This window comes from Schistocerca nitens, chromosome 3, assembly GCF_023898315.1.
Source record: "Schistocerca nitens isolate TAMUIC-IGC-003100 chromosome 3, iqSchNite1.1, whole genome shotgun sequence".
Lineage (NCBI taxonomy): Eukaryota > Metazoa > Arthropoda > Insecta > Orthoptera > Acrididae > Schistocerca > Schistocerca nitens.
In genome coordinates, this window is record NC_064616.1 from 341085013 (window position 1) to 341104621 (window position 19609).

At 42.2% G+C, this 19609-nt stretch overlaps 1 non-coding gene across 1 annotated transcript; it reads left to right on the forward strand.

Annotated features, from left to right (window-relative positions):
* The first annotated feature begins 18340 nt into the window (after window positions 1-18340).
* Trnat-ugu (transfer RNA threonine (anticodon UGU)) lies at window positions 18341-18415 on the forward strand. Its single transcript has one exon. It is a non-coding gene; the product is annotated as a tRNA-Thr (tRNA).
* The last annotated feature ends 1194 nt before the right edge of the window (window positions 18416-19609 follow it).

A 19609-nucleotide genomic window follows, 5' to 3' on the forward strand; every position in this document is an offset into this window, starting at 1 on the left:
ATGCATGGCCACCCATCCTATGCCCCCTTCTTCGATGACTACTTTGATCGCCAGTTTAGGACTTGTCCCATTTCTCTGTTACCTCCTGGTGTTCACTTTTGGCTTTTGCTCTGGCAGCTTAACTTCACGCTACAAGCAACTTCCCCGGTGGGTGTGAGCCCTTGAGCACCTTGGCTTCATGCGGCAGCCCGTGTTGAGCTTGGTCTTCATTCACTTCCTAAGGACACTACTCCTGCTTCTCTCTATCGCCTTCAGTTTCACGACCTTCTCATGGAACTTCGCTATACTACCTTAGTGTATACTGATGGCTCTCGGACTGACCGTGGTGTCAGGTGTGCCTTCGTCATTGGCCCCGACGTTTTTTTGTATCGGCTTCCGGAACATAGCTCAATATTTACAGCACAGCTCTTCGCCCTGTATGAGGCCATCCGGCGACACAGGCTTTTCAATTGCGTCATCTGCTCAGATTCTCTCATTGCCCTCCAAAGCCTCTGTGTGCCGTACATAGTCCTTCCGTTAGTGCAAAGGGCCTAGGAAACCTGTCACTTGCTCACTCTTCATCGTGTCACTGTGATGTTTAAGTGGGTTCCTGGTCACGTCTGTCTGACAGGACAGTCCAAGTGATACAGCCAGGAACCCAGAAGAAGTGCTGGAGGTGATATCATGCTGTTAGCAAAGGCACTCGCATTAGTCGCCTGCTGCCATAGTTCATCAATGCCAAATTTCGGCACATAGTCCTACCGGGTATGTTCCTCGGACTTCTCACATTGATTGTTGCAGTTATTACACGCAGTGTTGCTTATCTGTTAGCACTCATAACTCTATGGAAACGCTGATGCTCTCGGTCGTTAAGTGAAGGCCGTCAGCCACTGCATTGTCCGTCGTGAAAAATAATGCCTGAAAATTAGTGTTGTTGGCACACTTAAACTGTAGATCTCTGAATATTGAATTTCCTAACGAAACAGAATGTCCCATGCATCTGCCTCCAATTACTACTTCATGTTCAAAGTCTGTGAATTCCCACCGTCTCCCCAGTCACGTCGGACACTTTTTCACATGAATATTCTGAGTACAAATGACAACTCCGAGAATGCACTGCCCTTTTATACCTTCTGTATGCTGTACCGGCATCATCTGTATATGTGCATATCGCTATTCCACGACTTTCATCACTTCACCGTAAACAAATCAACTCTCAACCTATCACCTGAGTGAATGGTGTGAGTATTTGTGGGACCTGAACCCATTTTCATTAATGAAATGTTTGTCATCATGACACGCTCTACGAAGTTTCAGTTCTGGTACAGTGTGCACCACATGGTCTTGTGATCATATGTTTACTAGGTGTGCCATACACGGGGCATATTCATCACCACTGATCAGGCATTTTCGTTCAAAAAACTGTTCAAATGGCACTGAGCACTGTGGGACTTAATTTCTGAGGTCATCAGTCCCCTAGAACTTAGAACTACTTAAACCTAACTAACCTAAGGACATCACGCACATCCATGCCCGAGGCAGGATTCGAACCTGCGACCGTAGCGGTCGCGCGGTTCCAGATTGTAGCGCCTAGAACCGCTCGGCCACACCTGACAGCAGGCATTTTTGTAATCATCGGTCAGGGCGCCACTGAGGCCAGACGGTGCATACCATACGTGTGCCATGCTCGGGGCATATTCATCACCACTGATCAGGCATTTTTGTTATCATCTGTCATGGGCGCCACTGAGGCCAGACGATGCATACCATTCACCTGCCTTTGGGTGGCACCTGTTTCTACACCACATGTGTACGTTTGTGGTCTGGGGCCTACAAACTCCACAGTCTGCAACCCATTTGTCATGTCTTTCATTAGACCGATAACCTTATTGTTTGCTTGTATTATGCCGTAAGAATTATCAGCTGCATATCCAGATGTGTTGAATCTGTTGCGATGAAACCTTATTACTTCATATGGATCACATCCCTTCAACTAATAGAGGAAACTTCACATCTTCAAATAAGTTAACTTTTCCAGAATGAGATTTTCACTCTGCAGCGGAGTGTGCGCTGATATGAAACTTCCTGGCAGATTAAAACTGTTTGCCGGACCGAGACTCGAACTCTGGCTGTGGCTAAGCCATATCTCCGCAATATCATTTCTTTCAGAAGTGCTAGTTCTGCAAGGTTCGCAGGAGAACTTCTGTAAACTTTGGAAGGTAGGAGACGAGGTACTGGCAGAAGTAAGGCTGTTAGGACGGGGCGTGAGTCGTGCTTGGGTAGCTCAGATGGTAGAGCACTTGCCCGCGAAAGGCAAAGGTCCCGTGTTCGAGTCTCGGTCCGGCACAAAGTTTTAATCTGCCAGAAAGTTACATATCAGCGCACACCCCGCTGCAGAGTGAACATCTCATTCTGGAAACATCCCCCAGGATGTGGCTAAGCCATATCTCCGTAATATCATTTCTTTCAGGAGTGCTAATTCTGCAAGGTTCGCAGGAGAGCTTCTGTAAAGTTTGGAAGGTAGGAGACGAGGTACTGGCAGAAGTAAAGCTGTTAGGACGGGGCGTGAGTCGTGCTTGGGTAGCTCAGATGGTAGAGCACTTGCCCGCGGAAGGCAAAGGTCCGGAGTTCGAGTCTCGGTCCGGCACACAGTTTTAATCTGCCAGGAAGTTTCAAGGTAACTTTTGTTCAGAAAATGAGTTTACGCAAACTTGTAATGAAACTGTACATGGGGAGCTAAGATATGTCTAATATACACATACTGACACAGACAGGTTGACAAGGAAGCGGTTTACCTAGAGAGATGACAGAGAATGAGGACCGAGCAATATCCAAAGAGGCACTCAGAGCCCCTAGTTTCATCATTATTATCAATCTGGCGTGCACCTGGTGCTCCAGTGACCACAAGGACCCCTAATAGGTGGCTCACATAAAGAGACCTCATCTCACGGCGCCCCTTGAGCATACCACATTGACCTTTGCACACCAAAAAGCCAGATGACCAGCGAAGACGACTTTGCAGACTCCTCGCACAGCAGTGGGATACCAAACTTAGTATTGCCCGCTATATGGCCGGGAAATGGCCTGAGCTGCCTTTTCATTTCGTAGTAGCACTCCTTTCGTTGTCATCTTTAAAACACAATGGTTTGTCGACGATATTCTACGCCCCATTTAATTGCCCTTCATGGGAAGCCGTCCTGGGCTTACGTTTCAGCAAGATGATGCCCGCACTCACATGGTGAGTGCCTTCAAAACCATACCTTGGCCAGCAAGATCACTGTATCTCTCCCCAATTGAGAACATTTGCAGCATTATGGGTAGGGCCCTCAAACCAGTTCGTGATTTTGACCATCTGACTAGCTAATTGGACAGACTTTGGCACGATATCCCTCAGGGGGACACCCAACAACTCTGTCAATTAATGGAAGGCCGAGTAAATAATCAGTGGTCAACCAACAAAGTACTCACTTGCTCAATTTGTAAAGCTCTTTCTCTTGAATAACTCAACCAGATTTTCTGAAATTGTAGTCATTAGTGTGTCTGTACATGTGCATCACATCTACAGATTTTAGTCCCATTCTGATAATTCAACTGAAAAAGAATAGCAATGGTAAATACATTCATGGGAAACGTATTGAACTGTGTGCTATAGACATTATTATAATGTGTGCTCATAATTAAAGTGCAGCTACTCATGGATGTCCAGTGTGGGTTGTATTGCATGGCAGCTAAACTTGGTAGATATACTAATCCGTTAATGTGGAACGGATTTTCAGCGGAAAAAATTAGTTCCAATTTTGGTCACCAGGTGAAAATCTGGCTCCCTACAGCATCCCATCAACGTCTCCGGTGCTGGTATTGAACAAACTGTGTAAGCAGCAGTTCATAATAAAATCAACTATAAGCCTTTCTCCCTTCTTTGGCCTTTTCTGCCTATGTCCTGTTCGTAATCCATTATGTATGGAAACATTTCTGTACATCTTTCTCCCATTCAGAGCGGCAGGTTTCCACCTGGTGTCCAAAATTGGAAGTAATTTTTCTCCAGCGTAAATCAGTTTTCAATATCTGCGATATGATAACTACAGCCTGCACTTGACCTCTATGAGCAGCTGCACTTTACTTATAACCACTCAGTATTAGATTTTCACGTTATTGTTCATTGTTATTATTACTACAAAAAGTATCTCTGAACAAAAAATTGCTACCAAAAAGTGTTGTATGTTGTAACTATCAACATTTCGTAAGACAATATTGGCAATACATCTTGTTACTCCATCTCCTTGTTACTGTTTACAAAAAACCATACCTTCAATTGCCAAACCCAATCACATTGGTAGGTGTACTGCATATAAAAACAGAAAGTCAGTGGACTTTTACCATATATCAGTATAAAAAAGAGACATGTCATATGTTTTCATAGGACATGGGTGTGATGCTCATCAAATAACCTGGAGGCAAAATCCATGACAGCCGTCTTTGGGATAAAACTGTACTAGAATAAATGGTTAATACGCAGTACGACAACACCTTAACAAATTTTTTATTATGCCTGGGGTGATGGCAATTTATAATGATCCTTTCACCACAGTATACAGAGCAAGAGTCAGTCAGTCTGATGTCACTATAATTCGATTACAAATAATTGTGATAAAAGTGGCAGCTCATCTGTTACTCTAGGTAATCAGACAATAAATAGGAGTGACAAATGATTAATAAAAGCGATAGACTAAGTGGCTGACTTGTAGAGAGTAGTGGACCCCTTGTCCAAGGGAAGGGTGAGGTGACAGGACAGGAGGAGAGGGATGGTTGACTTTGGAGATAAAGAGAATGTTAACCCTGGATAGATATGGCAATGATGCACCCTTCCCTGACCTTTGGTAGTTTGGCAACACTGCCGAGTGTCATATGCCCATTGATTCACTGCTTTACCCAACACTAACACTCACCCACTTCATAAGCTAGAGAATCGTCCTGATAACAACGTAAAATCTTTATCGTTGTTACCATCAAATAGATGGTAAAGCAATCCCTACAAGATAAAAATCCCCAAATGGAGATCATCGCAGGTATTAGCTTAAACATCCCATTCAGTACAAACATGCATTACTCCATATTGGAAAGGAATGGCCTTTTGATGCAGGAATGAGGGTGCCAAGACACTTTCATGAAGTTGACAAATAAACTGCAAATAGGTAAGCTTGCAAAACACCCTAACTTCTCAAAGGTATTCTGTATTACGACAGGCATTAGCTAGTATGGGACTGGCACAGATTTGTATCAGTTATAGTCAGGTGAAGAGGTATGCTGATCGTTAGTCTTACAAAGTAGATCTTTGTAGATAGCCTACAAAAGTTAGTGGATCACAAAGCATTTCATCATGGCTAATAACGATCTACTTGTCTGAACACCAGGTTGCACAAAATGTTACCACAGACTGTAAATATTCTTATAAGGCTTTTGCTTGAAACATACTAAGCTTGTGAGCTCCACATTATTTTTATTATACTTTAACACTGAGTACGAATAAATTCAGGAAACGATAAAATTATCTTTCAAAGTCTTATACAGATTTGTTTACTTCAGTGAGACAAGTCACCTATAAGAGAGAACAGTATTTGCAAGATCGACTAACTATCACACAGCATAGATTCAGTATTTTGACTGTCTTGCTCATGAAGCAAAGAACCATCTCGCTCTGTTTAACTTGTTTATAAAAATGTCAATAGACAGAACAAAAACTGCACATAAGGAATAAAATCTTATGGGACAGAAATAAAGTGTTATATATTCATTCATGATATTGTAATGTGAGACGATACAGAGGAGGTCTTGTAATATAAATTAAGACTTTTGAATCACGCTCTGTACAACACTAACTTAAAGGTACTGGTACACCAACCAAACCAAAATGATTGCAGAATGAATTCGACAGCCAAATGATGTAGCTAATGGGACAGGAAATACAATTCTAAAACAAATAAATGAATTATATAATTTAGATAATACAATTAATATATTTATTTATGGTAACAGTAGTCTGATGGATATTGCAAAAGATTCGCAATGACTAAACAAACAATCAGAAATAAAATACATTGAATGACACACAACCACCTTAATGAAAAAGTAACGAAGAAATTCTTAAAACTATTCATTTAGAGTGTTTTAAAATATAGTTGGGAATGGTGCACTTGTTGGCAACATAAAAAGAACATTGCCTGTAGGAAACAACACCCAGCATGAGTCATGTTCAGACAGAAATCTAAGGACCTCCTTTTTAAATCGTCAATTCCGAGAAACTAATCACATTACGGTAGATCTGGTGGAGAGTGAAGCAAATATAATTACTCTGGTATCCCAACCCGACAAGCCTGAAAGGCCATCTACACGACAGCCGCTAGACGGTGCTCCTGAAATGTGCTAGCACAGCTGTCTCTGCCTCAGCGCTATGGGAGAGCCACACCCACTGCGCCAGCCTATTGACTCTTGCGGTTACATTATAAAACTAGCAACGCAGGGGCCAGACCTCAATGAACTGCACTCTCGTATTCTTTGTTGGACTCATCGTTGTTTGAGTCCTGATCTTGCTACGTCTTGGCTCTCAATTCGGTTCAGTCTCCAGACTTGTCATTCTGCCGTGCTGTCTTCAGTGTTCGTCCATTGCTGTTGTCTTTCCGTGGTTTTCGGCGTTTCCGCCTCATTTCCCTTTGGCAGTCTCTCCTGATAGCGTACACTTCCAGTTTCTGTAATCATCAGTAAGAGAATGTCAGAGAAAGGAGAATCGCAATGCGTGGGTGCCACCAACCAGCCCCCAAGTTGGAGTTATGGTACTAGTTAAGACTAAAGAGAAATGCAGTAAAGTTATAGCGGCAGTGTATTCGTGGACATCTTTAACGATGCATTTACATTTGTGGACAAGCTGCACACAGATTTCTACCAATTACCATATCCTCTGACACAACGATCTTAAAAAGATCATAGATCTTAGGAGCTACTTTCAAGCCTAATATACACAAGTAGAACACAAACTGAAAAATAACCATTGCCTAAATATAGGGTTGGTGCATAAGTTCGCATCGTTTTTCCATAAGTTTCATAAACATAGCAGATATACTTAACAGAGATTTTAGTCATCAATACTATATTCGCCTTCAGTATTTATAACACTCTGCCAATACAGGGGTAACTTCTCCGTTCCACGACGTCTCTGCTGGTGACAATAAATGTCAACAATGATGGTTACACCATGGGCAAGCAATTCATAGTTCACCACACCATCGCTATTCCTCCAGATGCATAACATTATCTTTTGTGGATGCATGCAGGTCTCCGTACAGGGAGTTGCTGTTTGTTTGGACTCTATCATTCCATTCTTTTCCTTCTGTTACCATAAAGACACCAGTTATCGTCACCAGTAACCACAGGCGCCCACTCCATGGGGTGTGAGGGGGCCTGAGCTCCCTAAAAAATTCGTTTAGGGGTGGAGCCGCCCCAATAAATTAAGAAAATTATTAGTTATATTATGCTTCGTAAAATCACAAAATTATGTTGGGATTTTTTATTTTCCTTGTTTGACGATAGTTACCTTTTAAAATACATTCAGTAATGAGTTAAAACAAATAATTATTACTGTAGTAAGCTGGTTAACTGAAAACGAGTGGTGCGAATCATGATAAGTGTTACGGTGCTCCGGGTACACTTAGAATTTGTACCGGTGCGCTAACCTTCGGGCAAAGTCTGGCGCCGGCGGGCCAGCACTGCGGCCACGAGGTCATCAAGAGCACTGAAGCAGAAGCGCCTGAAAACCTCTGCCTCGCGTCACCTTGATACTTCGAGACATTACGACGCTACGGCTATATAGAAAGCCCACCCTGCTGTCGCAGTCATTCAGTGTGGATAGTTTCGTTTAGTGCATGCTGCAGACGTGTTTAGTGTTCCGACTTTAGTGTCTAGTGCACTATTTTACATGACTACATTTTGTTCGTTTACTTTAGTCTCTTGGTGTATTGTGAATTAAGTTTGCAATGGATAAATTTGTTACCAAAAAGGCGCGCTTGGAAGTTGATAGTACTGCAAGTCAACCTTCAACAATTATTGTGTCGTCAATTGCTTCGTCGTCTTCAGACGAAAACCGTTCACACCCGAAACCTGGACAATCCGGTATGGGTAGATCATTTCAGACGTCTTGGTTGATCAAATATACATGGCTAGAATATGAAGCATCTAAGGAAAATGTTTTTGCAACACCTGCAACAAGGCAGTTGCTAAAAATCTATTACAATTTTCTTCAAAAAAAAAAAGATGCATTTACTTCAGTAGGGTTTTCTAGCAGGAAAAAGGCTTTGGAAAAATTCCGCCTTCATGAAAATACGTTTATGCATAAAGAAGATGTTCTGAAAATAAATACTATCACTAACCGAAGTGTGGCCTCCCCATTGAATGAACAGTTAGTGATATGAAGAAAGGCCGTTCAACTCCCTGGTACAATTTCTACTACCGTGCAATTTCTATGCCGACAAGGACCAGCAGTTAGAGGGCACGAAGTAAACTCAAATTTTTTTTCAATTGTTGGAACACCGAAAGAATGACATACCTGAGTTTAAAGACTGGTTAGGGAGTTCGGGGTTTAAGTGGAAGTCCAACAATATTTAAAACTAGATTATTGATCTACTAGGAAAGTCTGTATAGAGAAAGGTATTGGCTTCAATCAAGAAGACTGAACATTTTTCTATTATGGTTGAAGAAACAAGTGATACTTCGATTAACGAATAAGTGTCGTTTTGTATTTGTACTGACGATGATTCCTTAATCATCAAGGAAGATTTTTTTGGCTTATACGACACCCCCAACACTGAATCACAAACTCTGTTTAATAGTTTAAAAGACGTTTTTGCTTGTCTTCATTTGTCAATGGATAACTTAAGAGGGTAGTGCTATGATGGTGCCTCGAATATGAGAGGTAAGTTCAAAGGACTAAAAAAAGTTAGTTTTGGATATACAACCAAAAGCACATTATGTGCACTGCACTGCTCACAGTTTAGGCTTGGCACTTGTAGACACTCTCCGCCATCTTACGTCTATGGGGGATATTATGGCTTTAGCCAAGGGCTTAATAAACACCGTAAGGGAATCCAACAAAACGATGGGACTTTTCAGAAGCATACGCTGTGAGAGCGGCAACGACCAAGCTAGTCTACGATCCCTTTGCCTGGCTCTATGGACTATGCGAGCTTCTAGTATCTTGAGAGTACTGAAAAACATTGAAGAACTTCTAGAGTGTTTAGAAACATTTTCTGCAGAGGACAAAACAGAGGCAGGTTACAAATGTCGAGGCTACCTTCAGTCAATGTTACAATTCATTACTTATTTCTTTTAACTTCTTTATTGCAATGAAATAAACCCAGTAGAGTATGTCAATGAAAAACTTCAATGCCCTCATCAGTTTTGAACACTTTTGGAAATTATCTTTAAAAGAAAAACCTTCACAAGTTGATGATCCTTCATTTGCTAAGAATAGAAGTATACCTAACAAGTATGAAAACAACGAAGCCAGCTCACCACACACTTTCAAAACCCCAAAGGAATACTACAAATCTACTTACACTGAAGTTTGTGAAACGGTGCATTACTGAGAGGTTTGCTTCAACTGGACTCATACATGGCACTACTGTTGAACAAGAGTGCTTTAGTAAACAGAGGTGAAACAAATTTGGAAAAATCAACTGAGTTTTTCAAAAATGACCTACACATTGAGAGACTGCGCTTACACTTCAATAAGTTAGCCGATATCACCAATCAAAAACCACTGGTCTTAAAAACATGCGTGATGTAAGAGCCTGCAGTTGGAGAAATGTTATGTGATGTAGTGAGTGCATTAAGCTTCTCCAAGTAGTTCCAATCACGACAGCAACAACAGAACAGTCATTTAGCGCCCTTAGACGTCTGAAGTCATATCTCCAATCAACAATGGGACAGAAGCGATTGAACAACTTGGCTGTTTTCCATACCCACCGAGATGTTTTGGACGAATTGGATATCCGACCAGTCATCAACGACGTCATATTCAGTAATCCAGTCAGACAGTCGACATTTGCACCTTTCTAAAGACACTCTAGCCCTAATAATGGCATTTAGAGCAATATTAGAGAATTGCCCTAAATAGAGAATTAAATACATACATAATGTTAAATGTTCACTTTCCCAATATTAGTACAAGTTTAGCACTGTATTACTACATTACTGTAGTTATGTAATAATTATTTTCAAATACTTAAATGTTTTTCGGGTGTAAGGCCCAATTAAAACCCGCTATTTACATACTTTTTGACTTAAAGTACTAGGTATACTGTGTTAACTTTATTAACTGTATTAAAGCATTAACTTTGAGATATTGTTTTTATTTAATGAACCCTGAGCCATATTCAAAGGAAGCTTAAATTAGCTATATCACTTATTAATCAAAGTGCTATTACTGTGCGACAGCAATATTTTAGGTTTTATTCTTTTAATGATAGTTTAGGATTTATTTAAATATAATTTCAGTCCTTTCAAGCTATGTATTCACTGCTCTGTAATAGTCTATAAGCATGATTATTACTGTAAATTAAATTACCTTTTTATGAAAACACCATGCATGCTTATGTTTTGTTCCTTTTTTCAATGCCAAAAAATATATCAGGCTTGTTGAGTTGCCCGGATTGTCGAGTTATCGAGAGTTCAGTCTTCGGGGTTCTACTGTTGGTCATATGACTCTTAATTGCTTATAAAACTACCAGTAACAATATGTGATAGCATTGTTTGGTGTTGTTCACGAGCCAGTTGATAACGATCAAGCCGAGGTGCACATATGGCCACTCGCTGATATCTGTGATTTTGGGTAGGAGCATGCAGTACCCATACAACCGATATTTGAACCTCTCGCATTGCATACCAATGTAGTACGATGGTGGAATGATCACAGTTCATCACATTTGTCAGTTCTGGAGAACAATGACGCGGGTCACTGTGGATTAATACGATTAAACGAACTTCATAAAACCTCAAAGGTCTTCCTGAATGTGGAGAGTCACTAATAGCAAAACGATCCTCCTTAAAACGATAAAACCATTTTCTTGCGATGCTCTGTCCAGTAGCATTGTCCTCAAACACGGTGCTAATGTTTCTGGCTGCAAACTCAAATAGCAACAGTGAATTTCAAATAAAAAATTACACTCGATAAATAAACCCATAGCAACCAGAATACCAGCATTCAAAACAAATATGCTACTAACTTTAAGCAAGAACCTATTATAATGATGCATTGTACGAGACTGGAGACGATAAGTAAACCTGCTCCAAGTGTCATAAACATGGATATTTTAGGTATCAAACTAAAATTTAAAATGCATTAATGGTATTTGTCTACTCACATATTCAAGGCTACCAACCGGAGAGTAATAAAGTGGCGCCGTTCAGACAAGAAAGTAGCTGAGACAGCAGTATTACGAACATTGAGAATGTTCTAAAGCTATTAAGTTTCAGATAATGTGAAACAGAATCCAGCTTTGAATATTAACATCAATTAATGGTGTGAGGAAAAGTAACTTGACTTGCTGTGCTCGTTTTGAGGGCTCAGACTATTTTGTGTATGACTGTATGTGACCAAAAATGAAAATGTAACTATACAAAGACATAAGAACCAGTAACTAGCAAAGAACAAAGCCAACAGCGTACGAATTTCACTTCTGAAAACATTCTGACTTCACTAATGTTCACATTTGTAACACATCTGTACTCAAAGTACTTTTCAATTTTTGTTATTTTACCAATATTTTCATTAAGATTCAAATAAGATTGCATTAACCTCGGTTGCAAAAATCGAAATTAACTTATATCAGTCTCTTTTCAATCAGTGTGTGGAATGAGGTGTCACACCACGTGGAGGGAGGACAGCTGAAGGTGTACTTAGAAATCGTGATGTAATAGTACGACACATCAAGAATATGAGGCAAACGAAATGATTGTTATAGTCTCTGCATGTAATACATGAGAGATCGTCAGCACACGTATGTCACAGCAATACCCAGCACTATTCTTATCGCTTTCGTTCAGGACCTCACTACTGCAAACTCTTACCCAGAAATACACTTACGCAGTGTCGCCCTTTGCTAGAGCTTAGGATGAAGTCATGTTGCATATTACACAAAATGTGCTACGCCAAGGTAGGTAAACGTTTTGACTGGTAACAGAGCAGCCATGTACACGAAAGAGTCAGTGCATACCAAAATATTAAACTACAGCGTGTTTCAAAAATGACCGGTATATTTGAAACGGCAATAAAAACTAAACGAGCAGCGATAGAAATACACCGTTTGTTGCAATATGCTTGGGACAACAGTACATTTTCAGGCAGACAAACTTTCGAAATTACAGTAGTTACAATTTTCAACAACAGATGGCGCTGCGGTCTGGGAAACTCTATAGTACGATATTTTCCACATATCCACCATGCGTAGCAATAATATGGCGTAGTCTCTGAATGAAATTACCCGAAACCTTTGACAACGTGTCTGGCGGAATGGCTTTACATGCAGATGAGATGTACTGCTTCAGCTGTTCAATTGTTTCTGGATTCTGGCGGTACACCTGGTCTTTCAAGTGTCCCCACAGAAAGAAGTCACAGGGGTTCATGTCTGGCGAATAGGGAGGTCAATCCACGCCGCCTCCTGTATGTTTCGGATAGCCCAAAGCAATCACACGATCATCGAAATATTCATTCAGGAAATTAAAGACGTCGGCCGTGCGATGTGGCCGGGCACCATCTTGCATAAACCACGAGGTGTTCGCAGTGTCGTCTAAGGCAGTTTGTACCGCCACAAATTCACGAAGAATGTCCAGATAGCGTGATGCAGTAATCGTTTCGGATATGAAAAATGGGACAATGATTCCTTTGGAAGACATGGCGGCCCAGACCAGTACTTTTTGAGGATGCAGGGATGATGGGACTGCAACATGGGGCTTTTCGGTTCCCCATATGCGCCAGTTCTGTTTATTGACGAAGCCGTCCAGGTAAAAATAAGCTTCGTCAGTAAACCAAATGCTGCCCACATGCATATCGCCGTCATCAATCCTGTGCACTATATCGTTAGCGAATGTCTCTCGTGCAGCAATGGTAGCGGCGCTGAGGGGTTGCCGCGTTTGAATTTTGTATGGATAGAGGTGTAAACTCTGGCGCATGAGACGATACGTGGACGTTGGCGTCATTTGGACCGCAGCTGCAACACGGCGAACGGAAACCCGAGGCCGCTGTTGGATCACCTGCTGCACTAGCTGCGCGTTGCCCTCTGTGGTTGCCGTACGCGGTCGCCCTACCTTTCCAGCACGTTCATCCGTCACGTTCCCAGTCCGTTGAAATTTTTCAAACAGATCCTTTATTGTATCGCTTTTCGGTCCTTTGGTTACATTAAACCTCCGTTGAAAACTTCGTCTTGTTGCAACAACACTGTGTTCTAGACGGTGGAATTCCAACACCAGAAAAATCCTCTGTTCTAAGGAATAAACCATGTTGTCTACAGCACACTTGCATCTTGTGAACAGCACACGCTTACAGCAGAAAGACGACGTACAGAATGGCGCACCCACAGACTGCGTTGTCTTCTATATCTTTCACATCACTTGCAGCGCCATCTGTTGTTGAAAATTGTAACTACTGTAATTTCGAAAGTTTGTCCGCCTGAAAATGTACTGTTGTCCCAAGCATATTGCAACAAACGGTGTATTTCTATCGCTGCTCGTTTAGTTTTTATTGCCGTTTCAAATATACCGGTCATTTTTGAAACACCCTGTATATTATTAATCAATGTAGTGTAGATGACAACACATATATTTTCATACTATTTTACAATGTGATAAAGAAAGGAAACTCTTTTCCAGTTTTCAATTGTTAGTCTACTTTGTTGTTTAAATTAGAAAAAATGTCATTCTTAAATACATTATTATATCCATTTGTCTTGTAAATACTTCACCACTATACACCACGAAAAATAACCTGGCATTTGTTGCAATTACATAGTGACTTCAGGAAGTAAGTTGCATATGTCCTCCGACGCTAAGATCATTGTGCAACAAGAGTGGCACTTAGTTATAAGAGAGTAAATGTTGAGGGTTTCCTGCAGACACAGTTCTGCTGCGCTACGGATAACAGGTGCATCACAGTGTGTGACTGAAACGCCGGCCGCTGTGGCCGTGCGGTTCTAGGCGCTTCATTCTGGAACCGCGTGACAGCTACGGTCGCAGGTTCGAATCCTGCCTCGGGCATGGATGTGTGTGATGTCCTTAGGTTAGTTAGGTTTAAGTAGTTCTAAGTTCTAGGGGACTGATGACCACAGATGTTAATGGTTCAAATGGCTCTGAGCACTATGGGACTTAACATCTATGGTCATCAGTCCCCTAGAACTTAGAACTACTTAAACCTAACTAACCTAAGGACAGCACACAACACCCAGCCATCACGAGGCAGAGAAAATCCCTGACCCCGCCGGGAATCGAACCCTGGAACCCGGGCGTGGGAAGCGAGAACGCTACCGCACGACCACGAGATGCGGGCCCACAGATGTTAAGTCCCATAGTGCTCAGAGCCATTTGAATCATTTTGTGACTGAAACAGCGTGGCAACTGGAAACGTGCTCCAAAGTTTAAGTACAAAGCACAGTACGATTCTTGTGTGCAAAACGTATAAATTTCGCACAGGTTCACCGTGAAATGCTGGTGGTATATGAACCAAATGCAACGGCGCGTGTGGGGTAGCCGAGCGGTCTAGGGCGCCTTGTCACGGTCCGCGCGGCTCCCCTTTCGGAGGTTCGAGTCTTCCCTCGGACATGGGTGTGTGTGTTGTCCTTAGCGTAAGTTAGTTTAATTTAGATTAAGTAGTGTGTAAGCTTAGGGACCGATGAAAAAAATGGTTCAAATGGCTCTGAGCACTATGGGACTTAACAGCTGTGGTCATCAGTCCCCTAGAACTTAAAACTACTTAAACCTAACTAACCTAAGGACATCACACACATCCATGCCCGAGGCAGGATTCGAACCTGCGACCGTAACAGTCGCGCGGTTCCGGACTGCGCGCCTAGAACCGCGAGACCACCGCGGCCGGCTAGGGACCGATGACCTCAGCAGTTTGGTCCCATAAGACCTTACCACAAAAAAATTTCCAACGGCGCGTCAAGCCCTAGCGAAATACTGCCAACAATCTGAACAAGGACACACAGACGTGGGTGGGACTGATCGGGAAGTACACATCTTGCTCCATGTGATTTCCATTTTTTTGACAAGCTGAAATAACATCAGGGGCAAAGGGATCTCGCAATGAAGATGATGTTCATACAGCGGTTCTCGTATGTCTCCGTGACCTAGGAGCGAATATCTGCCGCCTAGGAACTGAACAATGCATTGAATGTTCCGAGTGTTGTTTACGGAAAATTAGTGGCTATAGCGAAAAATATTGTCATGGATATGAATCACTTTGAAGTGTAGCGTAGAATTCAATAAAAGTTACATGGATTAAAACAACAGTCGAGGTTCCAATAACATTTGTTTCTTATCACCGGTTCCGGCTGATGTTAAAGCCATCCTCAGATTTTGTAGGCCCCTTACAGCTGGCGATGGTGCCTATCCGGTTCTTCACGTGATACCACTACCATCAACACTGCCAGAACTCATGTAACAACACTGATTCCATAAAAGAAAAGGGAAAAAGGCAAAACAAGAAGAAGGAGAATAAGAAGAAGAGAATGAGGAAGTTATGTTCATTGAATATCTTCAGAAGATGCCGACTCCATAAGACAAAATGGGAAAAGGCAGAAGAAGAAGAAGTTATGTTCATTGAACATCTTCAGGAGATAGGTTTCTACGATTTTGCTGAGTGCTTTGTTATGCTTGAGAACACGCTACTGAAATTGTTTTCATGTATTCAAAAGCATTCGGCAAGATCCTATACACCTGTCACTAGAAGATGTTCAATGAACGTAACAAGTACTGGAAATTACAGTACACTCATGAGCCAAAACAAAGTGGCTACTGACGACCGCAAGACTGGCACGTCATGCGGCGCACAGACGAAAAGGACCAAAAATGGGAAGATCCACTGACATAATTGACTTGGACGAAGGGCAGGTTGTTATGCACGGTGCCTCGGATCAAGCATCTCGGAAATGGCAAACCTGGTTGCCTGACGAGTATCTATGGCAAGTGGTTCAAGAACGGTAAAACCACGGGCAGTCAACAAGCTCATGGGACATCCATGTCTCATCACGGAAAGTGGAGGTCCAAGGCTTGCCCACTCTGTAAAGCCGATCTGTGACAGATCTGACGACGGGGTAATTGTGCTGGTAAATGCACAGGTTTTTCAGAGCACATCCTTCAGCACTCACTGTTTAACATGGGGCACTGCAGCAGATGATACCAAGCTGTGCCCATATTGATCCAACTACACTGAGAACTGTAGAGTGGAAATGGAAAACATTGTAAGTGCCAAATCTTATATTTGTCTGTAGAACAAAACAACAATGTCTTTGTTTGTACATAAATGATTTGTATATAAGCAATTGAGAAGATATTCCGATACCACAAAATTATGCTGCTCACCGCACATCGCAAAAAATAATTGATAAATTAAGAAATAAACACTTTATTAAGAACATCCTAAGAGCCATACCTGGAAACTGACTGTTTCTAAGTGCCAATAAAATAGTTTTAACAAGTTGATTCTTGCGAAAAAGTATACAGGAAATTGCTGCTGTTGATAACGCACAAATAGGGGAGTTCCTGCTTTCGAATCGACAGGTCCATCTTCAGATGGTTGTTCACGCTTGTATTACATTTGCTGTTGTTTACATTAGCTGTTTGCTCTATCTTTTCCAACAATTAGTATAAACTACAATAAATGTAAGATAAACATGAACAGTTCTCTGAAGATGTACCTGGTGGTCATAAACGGCTATTTTCGACAAAATAGGAGTAAGAAAATTTTTATTCCAACAACCATTAATACTAAGGCATTATCTATTATTTGTAATAATACAAGTACAAAAACATACCTGTAGGTTTTAACTAATAGAACTGTAATCAACAAAAACCACAATCCATTGCCTTTTAAATTTTGGTACTCTTTTCTTTTCTTTTTTTTTTTTTTTACTGCAGAACGTTTTTCATTTCCACTCTTCGAGATTGGACCGTGGATAAGTGGAAACGCCTCGTCTAGTGCGATGAATGTGTCTCTTGTTCCACCAGATGGATGCTCATCTCCCGGATATGCCTGTTAGAAACATTTGGCGCGCCACTGACGCAGGCCAGTGGATGTACTATTATGCTATGGAGGACATGCACCTGGGATTTCGTGGTAGCTGTGGTAGTGATCGAATGCAGTACGACAATATGGACTAAGTGAACATTATTGCGTCCACTTGCTTTCCTTCATGTTTGACCTCTTTCCCAAGAACTAGAGTATCTTTCAGAAGGATAACTGCCTATATCACAAGGCCGCAAGCCCGTTACAGTGGTTTGAAGACCATGACACTGAACTCATGTTGATGCCCTAGACACCAAAATCACCTGATTGGAACACAGTGGAACACTTTTGTGGGCCAGTTCCGTGCCCACAAACCACGGCCATTAATTGAGAGGAACTGCATGGCCTACACATAGGAAACTGGTGCCACAAATGTCGAGAGACGTACCAAGCACTTCTCGAATACAGGCCATAGAGAGTTTCAGAGGTGGATCAAGACGTTACTGTGCATGAAGTCGTTACGTTTCGGCTCATCAGTGTATTTCATAAGAGCAACTAAGGTCGTGTTCTACGTATACTTTTAAGTAGCAACAACTGTGGCAGCACAATGTAAAACACGCAAAACATTATTTGGGTCATACAAGCTGGTATTTTTAAAATCGAGTAGAGGTTGTCGACACATGCTTGACGACGTATGCCAGTTTGGGTCTGGCCGTGATTCGTGCGTGAATCGCCAAATGAGAAGACGACCGCTCGCGATAAGCGGGAAATACTGGTTCGAGTCCCGGTCCGGCACGAATTTTTACTGCCGTCATTCCGTTCTATAGCTGACGGTTGTCCATATTCGCAATTGCCAGTAGATTTAATGTACAGAAAGTTAAAAGTCATGGGAATTTTTAGAATATAAGTGCACTCATTTGCTTGTATGTACTCGTACGGGACTTGGTAGATTGGTAGATTAATCTGCCACGAGTAATGAGTATGATGGGCAAACATCTATTAGGCGCACTACGAATGTAGTGTTGTGGACATGTTGGGAATGTGGATCTCACGGGGAGCGTGCAAGGGATAAGTCCCTGCAGACGCACTATCCTCTGTGCCCGCGGTGGCTCAAATGGATAGAGCGTCTGCCATGTAAGCAGGAGATCCCGGGTTCGAGTCCCGGTCGGGGCACACATTTTCAACATGTCCCCAATGAAGTCTATCAACGCCTGCTTGCAGCTAGGGTGTCTATTTAATTATCATTTCATTTACACTTGTTTAGGCTGTGATCAAGAAGCCCATGTCCGTCCGGAATGTTTTCTACGCAAACTGGTTCAGACGCTGATTGAAGAAGTTGCTCTCCCTGCAGCACTTGCAGTGTTACGTTTATCACGCGTCCACGATGGGGCAGCCTGCTGTATCCACTCTCAGTCTCTCAGCACTGGCGTCAATTTCTCTCGCTGATGTGATAGACGTTTCGCCTGTCTCTCATATACCACAGCTGGCGGAAGTACCGACAGACGATGGCCATCAGCAGCAACAAGATGTCTGCCCCAACCCAATGGTTCTTGTTCATGAAGCTGTACCAACCTTCTCTTCGCTGCCATCTGGCCACATGTCAGACAACAGACACCTGCCATGGGACAGTTTGTTAGAAAGCAATGGTTCTGAGAAAATGGAACAAACAGCATCGTATACCTTGTGACAGCTGCCTCCCTTGGGTGTGTGCAGAGGATGATGATCTCCCTCCTGATGGTGCACTGTCCACTGACATCCTGGCATCAGATGATGCAACATCTCTCCCTGCCACAGTCTTTGGTCATCATCCACCTATGGACACCAACCTCCGTGTTTTGTCTTACTTTTTGCGTCTGATGCTACACATGCGCACGCCTCTCAAAGTGTTCCACTGAACTGGCCCAATGAGACATCTCTCTCCTTGGCGGATGACGTCGATACCAAGGATGGACATTTTGGAGGTTACAGGGTGATGGAACCCCCCTTTTGGGTCGACTCCCTCCCTGTCACCATGATGTGCCCTTCCACAGGGGTGTAGCAGGGAGCTGTAGCATCGCAAGGTGTTCTGAGCGAACGTTTGTTTTAGGATAGCTTGCTGTATGTAACTTCAGGGGCTGACATCTAGCGACCTACCTGGGAGACACACGTTCATCTTTCACTGCCTGCCGTAGGAAAGCTATTCAATGCCTTACTGAATGCATACATTCACCACCTATAAGAATCTAAATAAAGTACAGCAGTTTTTGTGTAATTGATTTCAAAATTTTTATACTGCACTTTGTTATTAAAAGAAAGGTGGTGCAAAAATCGCATCTTTCAAGCGGGAATATTTTCGGAGACAGAAAAATTTACTTTAAAGTTAGAAAA